Raw genomic sequence first — 8,639 nt, forward strand, 5'->3', positions numbered from 1 at the left:
CTCTCTCCTGGGACCTTTATAAAAGATCGTGTAAGGAGTCAACAAAAGGTAGCTGTTATCTCACCTTAAACTGAGACTGTTGCCACTAGAACAGTTTTTAAAATAGAGATTTGATTAGTTATAGACACAGTAATGCATTCTATGAAGCTGATCTGGAGATCAGGATGCTTAAAAATAATGTGTGAATATCCCTGAATGTCTACAATATATAACTAATGTAGTCAGTTTGAAGTTTTCTAAAATGAATGAGACAAACTCTACTATCACAGAGCTAATGATTATGAAAAGTGGAACAAAACCCACATATCACACAGGAAGGGAAATTGGAGAAGTAGTATTACTTTATGCTTCTTAGGTGCCTTGATGATTTTTTATATATATTTAGTTGCTGGTGTTGTTCAGTCACTAAGTCATATTTGGCTATTTGAGACTCCATGGACTACAGCATGCCAGGCTCCTCTGTCCTTCACTATCTCCTAGAGTTTGCTCAGACTTATGTCTGAGTTGGTGATGCTATCTAACGATCTCATCCTCTTATAATTAGTTGTACCAATCATCCAAATCAAACACTGTTAATTAGGTAATTATGGGTTCACCAATCGAAGGTAAGAGTTTTTATATATGGAAATTCTTGGTCTTAGCTCTATCTCCCAGTCAAAATCAGTAACTCTCATCTGGCTTAGTTTATCCACACTTAGAAACCAGAAGATCTATGATCATGAAAATATAGGGTACAGGTGAACCCAGACCAGAACTGAAATATCAGCGACTATGTTATGTGCCCAAATCATTTTCTCTATGGTGTATTTAATTCCCATACGAATAATTTCAGGGGTAGGAAGAGTGTTTACAGAGATTAATCAACTTCCAAATTGTGAGTTGCTACTAGTTGGAGGGAGGCATGATACAATCATAGAGTTTATACACTTTTTAAAATAGTTCCTCTTCTAACTTTTTGTATTTTCATTTTCTTTTTCCTCAATATTTTTACATAACTGGCTACTTGCCCATAACTGAAAAGTCACATCCTCAGAGAGATCTTTGACCACTCTGTGTGCAGCCTGCCTCTTCTTATTTCTGTGTTTATCAGCATGCTCCGTTTCCATCTCATAGTAGTTCCATTCCCTAAATTGTCTCATTTCTGTATTTTTTATTCACTCCTTTTCAAAAAGAATCAATTATAATGCAAACCAAAATCTTGTGTAGCTTGTTCAATTTCATACTGCAAAACTTAGACTACTTCTAGATATAATATAATAAAAATATAATATAGCAAATATATTTGACATAACATTGGTTTTGATGTTTGTAAATGAATTATTATAAGCAATTATAACTACAGACCATTTTATGTCATAATATTTCCTTGAAGCAATGTTATTATGGGGATCTTAAATTCCCAAGATGATGTTAATCCTACAGATGCATCCCTAAGTACTCAGAGCAGTTTACTTCTCAGAAGACTTATCTGGGGAAGTGTATTAAACAGAGAAAACATTCGTTGTGGACATTTTAATTGTAATGACATTGAATTTGAAAATAATTAGACATGTAATGGATTGTTGCTGAAAAGCAGTAGAATCTTAAATAAGACAATAATTTTAAAAGCATGGCACCTGAATTTTATATGTATATAGAATTTGTGTATTGATATAATTTTGATATGGTGATTGAACCACTCACGGTTTACTTTTCTGAGATAACTGTTAAACTGATACAGTCTGTGTTGTTAAATACTGCTTACCTCATCCTGCAAGCAGCAGTAATCAAACAAGTGAAATATATAGCTAAATAAAATAAAACATGATGAGGATTTTCATAAGTTGAAAGCTTTTTATATCATATGCTGGCATAGTGTATAAAAGTATGTCAATGGCTAGATTGTAAGACCAAGCTTTAAGACAATCATCCCGTAAAATTGCGTAGATAAGAAGATATCTTCTGAACTTCCCTGGTGACTCAGTGGATAAGAATATGCCTACCAATGTAGGGGACATAAGTTCGATCCCTGGTTGGAGGAAGCTTCCACGTGCCATGGAGCAACTAAGCCCAAGAGCCACGACTACTGAGCCTGCGCTCTAGAACCTGTGAGCCACGACCACTGAAGCCTGCTCACCTGGAGTCAGTGAGCCACAACAGGAGAAGCCAGTGCAGTGAGAAGCCCACACACCAACCAAGAGGAGCCAAGCACAGCCAAAAATACACAAACAAATACATTTCTAAAAAGGCTATCTTCCAAGTCATAGGGAAACGAGTAAGTTAATATTACACGTGCATTTGTATTAATATAGACAATGACAGGCAACCATCATACACAAAAACAGTATTCAATGGCATTTCAATGATTCACTCTTATTACTTCCCTGGTCAGCACAAAGTGGTTGTCTGACCTTACTGAATATTTACATGTATGACTCTCAAGTCATTTCCTATAAGACAATATGCTGAAATGGATTTGGTCATTCTCTGATGACTCTCAGTCTAGCTTTACTTCTGTTAGCACTCTATGATGTTAGCATCATTGAAATAATTTAGCAAAAATAAGTGTCTAATACTAGTAGTATGTGAATGTAATTGTCTGTTTTAAAGTTAAGAAACTAATAAATATTGTAATAATTACCTATAAGTCCTATTAAAGGACATAAATGTGATTATATACTCATATTAAACTTTGTGCAAAGTCTACATTGATTTTTATATTATTTGAACTAGAATACTGATAAACATGACTCAAAATTTTCAAGAATAAAATAAATCCATTTGTTGCTTTTAGTTTGTCCATAGGCACTGCAGACTGGGTCTAAGTGAAGGCAACGCCAAATTTCACAGATGTGACAGAATTTGTTCTTCTGGGGTTGACCAGTCGTCAGGAGCTTCAAGGTCTCTTTATTGTGGTGTTTCTAATAGTTTACATGATCAGTCTGATAGGGAACATCGGTATGATTATTTTGATCAGCATCAGCCTCCAGCTTCAGAGTTCCATGTACTTTTTCTTGAGTCATTTGTCTTTTGTGGATGTGTGGTTCTCTTCCAATGTCACTCTGAAGATGCTGGAAAACTTACTATCAGACAAAAACCATTTCCTACGTGGGGTGTTTGGTGCAGTGTTACTTCTTCAGAGCCCTTGTCCACGTGAAAGTATATATCTTGGCTGTGGTGGCCTTTGATCACTACATGACCATCTGCAGCCCTCTGCTTTATGGCAGTAAAATGTCCAGGACTGTCTGTGCTCGTCTCATCTCTGTGACACACATCTATGGATTCTCTGTTAGCCAAATCTGCACACTCTGGACATATGGCCCCTACTTCTGTGGAAACTTTGAAATCAACCACTTCTATTGTGCTGACCCTCCTCTTATCAAGACCGCCTGTGGAGGGGTCCACGTTAAAGAATGCACCATGATTGTTATTGCTGGGATTAATTTCACATATTCCCTCTCAGTGGTTCTCGTTTCCTATACCCTCATCATAGCGGCTGTGCTGCACATGCGCTCTGCCGATGGCAGGAGGAAGGCATTCTCCACGTGTGGGTCCCACCTGACAGCTGTTACCATGTTTTATGGGGCTCTCCTCTTCATGTATCTCAGGAGGCCTACTGAAGAGTCTGTGGAGCAGGGGAAGATGGTGGCTGTGTTTTACCCCACAGTGATTCCCATGCTGAATCCCATGATCTAGAGTTTGAGGAATGAAGATGTGAAAGAGGCGGTCAACAATGTAATTGTCAAGGCAAGCTTGAAGCAGTGCACCTGCAGTGCATAATTCCATGTATGCCACTTCCTGTTATAAATGTCCAGGCATATAAATAACCCTGTTTAAAATAAACTGTATACAGGCAACACTTAAATATACTAAGAGGTCCAGTCTAACACAGTGATGGTTTACCCCGTGAACGGACTCTCAGGACTAAGCCTCCTTTATCTACATATGCAAACATACTAACCCTGACCTATTACTGTTAGTCACAGTGTATGTAAAACTGTGCTAAGTGTAGTCATCGGATAACTCATAAACACATTTGGATAAGCACACGTTAATTTGGAGGTATCTTTGTAAGAGTTGAATATGCTTTCTTAGGATATTTTCTATATATAATTGCTTTTCACTTGTTTTAAAGTAATATATAATTTCATGAGAAAAAATTAAGACTTCATCACTTTTCCATGAATATAAAAGTTGGTGGATCCTCATGTATCAAAAAAGCTTTCAATAACATTCATACATGCATGGACTTTTGAAAACAAAAATGTTTTCAGAATCTTCAGCTAGTGTCATGAATCAATCAGAAGGTTAACTCTCAGTATATACTGCTCTATAATTAACACTATTTGTGTTTCAAACCATCTGTTGGCTCACTGTAATTCTACTCTTTGGTTTGGATTTTGGCTAGTTGTTTTTCTCTTCATTAATTTAAATAGGTGAAAAATTTATGAGTAAAGCCTATCATGTCCTTCTCATAGTTTAAAAAGATGAAGCAATATGGATTTTTGTCATTTAAAATCTAACTTTTGATCAGAAGAATGTCCTGTTAAACATTTGATTGCTATGATGAAGGTATTGTTTGATTCCAAATTCTTGTCACTAACATTACATTCTTAGATCTGTATTTAGCTGCTTAAGTCAAGCTTTTAATAACTAGAGTGCATCAACTAGGTAAGAATCTGTGTAAAACTAAATGTCATTGCACTGCTGCTGCTGCTAAGTCGATCCAGTCGTGTCCGACTCTGTGCGACCCCATAGGCGGCAGCCCACCAGGCTTCCCCGTCCCTGGGATTCTCCAGGCAAGAACACTGGAGTGGGTTGCCATGTCCTTCTCCAGTGCATGAAAGTGAAAAGTGAAAGTGAAGTCGCTCAGTCGTGTCTGACTCTTAGCAACCCCATGGACTGCAGCCCACCAGGCTCCTCCATCCATGGGATCAGCACAGCTCAAACTGGTATCCATTGGGATCTGATTACACGTTTACAATTCAATTTATGTTGATTGGTGTCCACTTAATCTACCTTCATTCTTAATATAAGTGGAATACACTTTTTGTCCTTGTTGACTCTTGCTAATAATACCAGCATAAAAGCAAATCAGAAGTAGAAGTAATTTCTCATGAATGAGTTTATTCTTACGCTACGCTAAGTCACTTCAGTCGTGTCCAACTCTGTGTGACCCCATAGACGATAGCCTACCAGGCTCCCCCGACCCTGGGATTCTCCAGGCAAGAACACTGGAGTGGGTTGCCATTTCCTTCTCCAATGCATGAAAGTGAAAAGTCAAAGTGAAGTCACTCAGTCGTGTCCGACTCTTAGCGACCCCATGGACTGTAGCCTACCAGGGTCCTTCGTCCATAGGATTTTCCAGGCAAGAGTACTGGAGTGGGGTGCCATTGCCTTCTCCGGAGTTTATTCTTGTTTAAGGGCTAATCCAATTAAAAGGGGTACACAATTGAACATATGTAGAAAGATTCTGAGAAGTAACATTTACTTGTGGTAGTATCACTGGAAAGATGGATTCATTTAAGCACAGAAAGTACTGTTACTCAGGCTAATTTACTAATTGCCCACAAGCCACATTCCCTAAGATTGGTTCTGAGAAAAAGCAGATGGTGGGAGGAGAGTTCTGTTTCATAACTTTAGGTTCTGAGCAGGAAGAAAGAGTACTATTTGATTAGTATTGGAAACTACATTAACAAAGTTTTTTTTTTTTTTTTTAATGTTTTCAAATCACCCAAGTTTGCTTCTAACAAGTTGGTGTCAAGTCTGAAATGATAGGCTGCTCAGGAAACAATCGTACTGACAGAGACCATTATAACTTGACCCTTTAAGATCACATTTTCTGTGATCCTTATGGCAGACATATTCCTCAGTGTCCACTATTTTATGTTTTATTTTATAAGTAAAACATTTGTCATCCAGCTGTTCACCACCGTTCCTATTGCCCCTTGTCAGTGGGATACATAATGTTTCAAGTCTTGGCAATGAGCCATCCATAGAAAGTGGTGCCTGAAACCTAAAGATCACCTTCTCTATGTTAAAGCCATTAGATATGGACTTTGTTCTCTTCCTTCCCACTTGAAAATGTTGCCACTGAAATGATCACTTTTTAGACAAAGATGGAAACCACATATTGAGGGTCTAATTGCCTTTCCCAAACCCCTTAACTCATACTGCTGCCTGAGAAAGGAATAAATTATTAAGTCACTGCAGCTTGGGAGTTCATTTAGCTATAGTGATATTTTCGCTCTTATAATACTTTCCATAAACATATCCTTGGCATTTCACCTCTGCATCTTACCACTCACTAGGACAATTTTTACCTGAGAATGATCAAGTCTCTTCAGAAACTATTCTGGTATTGAGAGCAGGGAATCTTGTCTTCTGTCTTAACCAGAAGGAGAAAAAGTCAAGGTTCTGATCTATATTAGGTATTAGGTTATATATCCCTTTGTCGTAACTACTTGATGAGTCCTTGGGCTTGTTATGACCTTTAAGAGTCCAGTTGTCACATTAACTGGTTTTGGATCCCTTTTGACCCATCATCTAGGCCATTTCGCTAGCCTTTTTAGGTACTTACAAGTCTCTTTCTTAAGCTTAGGAAATCTCAGCTATTTTTTGTCTGCGCTGTGCTTGCAGGTGTAGATAAGGTGTGTTTTCACCATACATTTGAGCCAGCACATCTTTAACTGTCCTTACTTATTAGTGGGGCTTCCCCAATGGGTCAGCAGCAAAGAATCATCTGCAAGGCAAGAGACATGATTTCAATCCCTGGGGGAATATCCCCTGGAGAAGGAAATGGCAACCTACTCCAGTATTCTTGCCTGGAACACCCCATGGACAGAGGAGCCTGGTGGGTTACAGTCCATAGGGTCACACAGAGTCGAACACAACTGAGCATGCACACACTTATATGCACTTATTATGAGTGAAATTGTTCCCCCAGAAGATGTGTTAAGTTCCTAACCTGAAGAACTTCAGAGTTTGGTTATAGGATCATTGGGTTATAGGGTCATTATTTGGATGTAGGGTCATTGAAGATGCAATTGTTAATATGAAGTCATACTGAAGTAAGGTGGACGGTTAATCCAGTGTGCTGCTGCTGCTGCTAAGTCGCTTCAGTTGTGTCCGACTCTGTGCGACCCCATAGATGGCAGCGTACCAGGCCCCGCCATCCCTGGGATTCTCCAGGCAAGAACACTGGAGTGGGTTGCCATTTCCTTCTCCAATACATGAAAGTGAAAAGTGAAAGTAAAGTTGCTCAGTCGTGTCTGACTCTTAGCGACCCCATGGACTTCAGCCTACCAGGCTCCTCCATCCATGGGATTTTCCAGGCAAGAGTACTGGAGTGGGCTGCCATTGCCTTCTCCAGTGTGAGTGATGTCCTTACAAGAATGAAGAAATTTGGACAGAGATGTAGAGGGAAGATGACCATGAGAAGACAGCAGAGACTGGAAAGATGCTTACAAGACAAGGAATGCCTGGGACCATGAGCAGCTGGAAAAAACAAGGAAGGAACCTCCCCTAGAGCTTCACAGAGAGCCTGGTTCCACCAATACCTTGACTTCAGACTTGTAGGCTCCAGAACTGTGAGAAAATAAATTTTTGTTGTTCTGAGTCAATGAGTGTGTGGTACTTTGTTAACGCAGACTGATGAAACTAATATATTTCTTTACAGTAATTTTTAAAAGTTAGAACTTGGGTTTTACTTAGTTTTTCTTAGTGTCCCAGGCTATCATCCTGTCTGCTCTAGGAGCTCTTCAAATGTATCTGAAGTTTCTTAGTAAACCTGTGGTTTTGCAGCAACCTCCCCTGAATCCAGTGTGCTACCCAGAAGGGGCACCAGAGTCCTTCTGAAAGATTCACTGACCTTTAAACCCTTCTCACATTGCCAATCTCAGGTTCAGCCCTTACTCTGTAGTTTACTATAGAAGCTCACTGCTGTGCTTTTAACTATTTAAATTATACTTTTGGAATTATTTTAAAAATAGCAACAACAAAGATGTTCTCCTCTCTTGAGTTTTATCTTTGGCAATTGACAGTCATGATTCCCAAGATTAATTTCTGTGCAACTGTGCTCCCTGACCCCAAACGAAGTTGATTTAAGAACTTGAAAATCAGGATTGCAATTCATTGCTTCTCTTCAGAATTTGTACAGTTTACATCCACTTAGAACACCTTGTTGCTGCTTTAATAATGGTGTTGAGGTTAGGTGAGGCATAAATTAAAATAAAGTTTAATATAAATAATTTAACATGGCAATATTGATGTCTTCACATAAATGTGAAATCTAATTTAACAATGAAATGTTTACTAAGATAACTTGGATAAAATAAGCTAAACTGTTTCTAAATAACTTATACAATTTTTTTGCCAGTATTTTCCAAAATAGCAGACTATTCAGCATATTCAGGAATGTTTTTGATTTTGCCCTATGAGAATAGCTCACAATATCACCCACATGGTAGACACCAAACATTTGAATCTGAATTAAAAAAAAAATCCAGTTGGTGGTTTAAGTGGGTCTTAGATTGCATCACTTTACAACCACCCCAACATAGAACAATATTCCTGACATCTGACAGCAACCATGTTTAAACTTGGTTTTAAACTACCGCTTCCTGTCAAACCATTGTAATGTCTTCAAATCCCTAAAATTT

At 38.5% G+C, this 8,639-nt stretch overlaps 1 pseudogene; it reads left to right on the plus strand.

The window, feature by feature from the left end:
* The first annotated feature begins 586 nt into the window (after positions 1 to 586).
* On the plus strand, positions 587 to 3,778 carry LOC133236021 (olfactory receptor 5M9-like; annotated as a pseudogene).
* The last annotated feature ends 4,861 nt before the right edge of the window (positions 3,779 to 8,639 follow it).

This window comes from Bos javanicus, chromosome 23, assembly GCF_032452875.1.
Source record: "Bos javanicus breed banteng chromosome 23, ARS-OSU_banteng_1.0, whole genome shotgun sequence".
In the NCBI taxonomy this organism is placed as follows: Eukaryota; Metazoa; Chordata; class Mammalia; order Artiodactyla; family Bovidae; genus Bos; species Bos javanicus.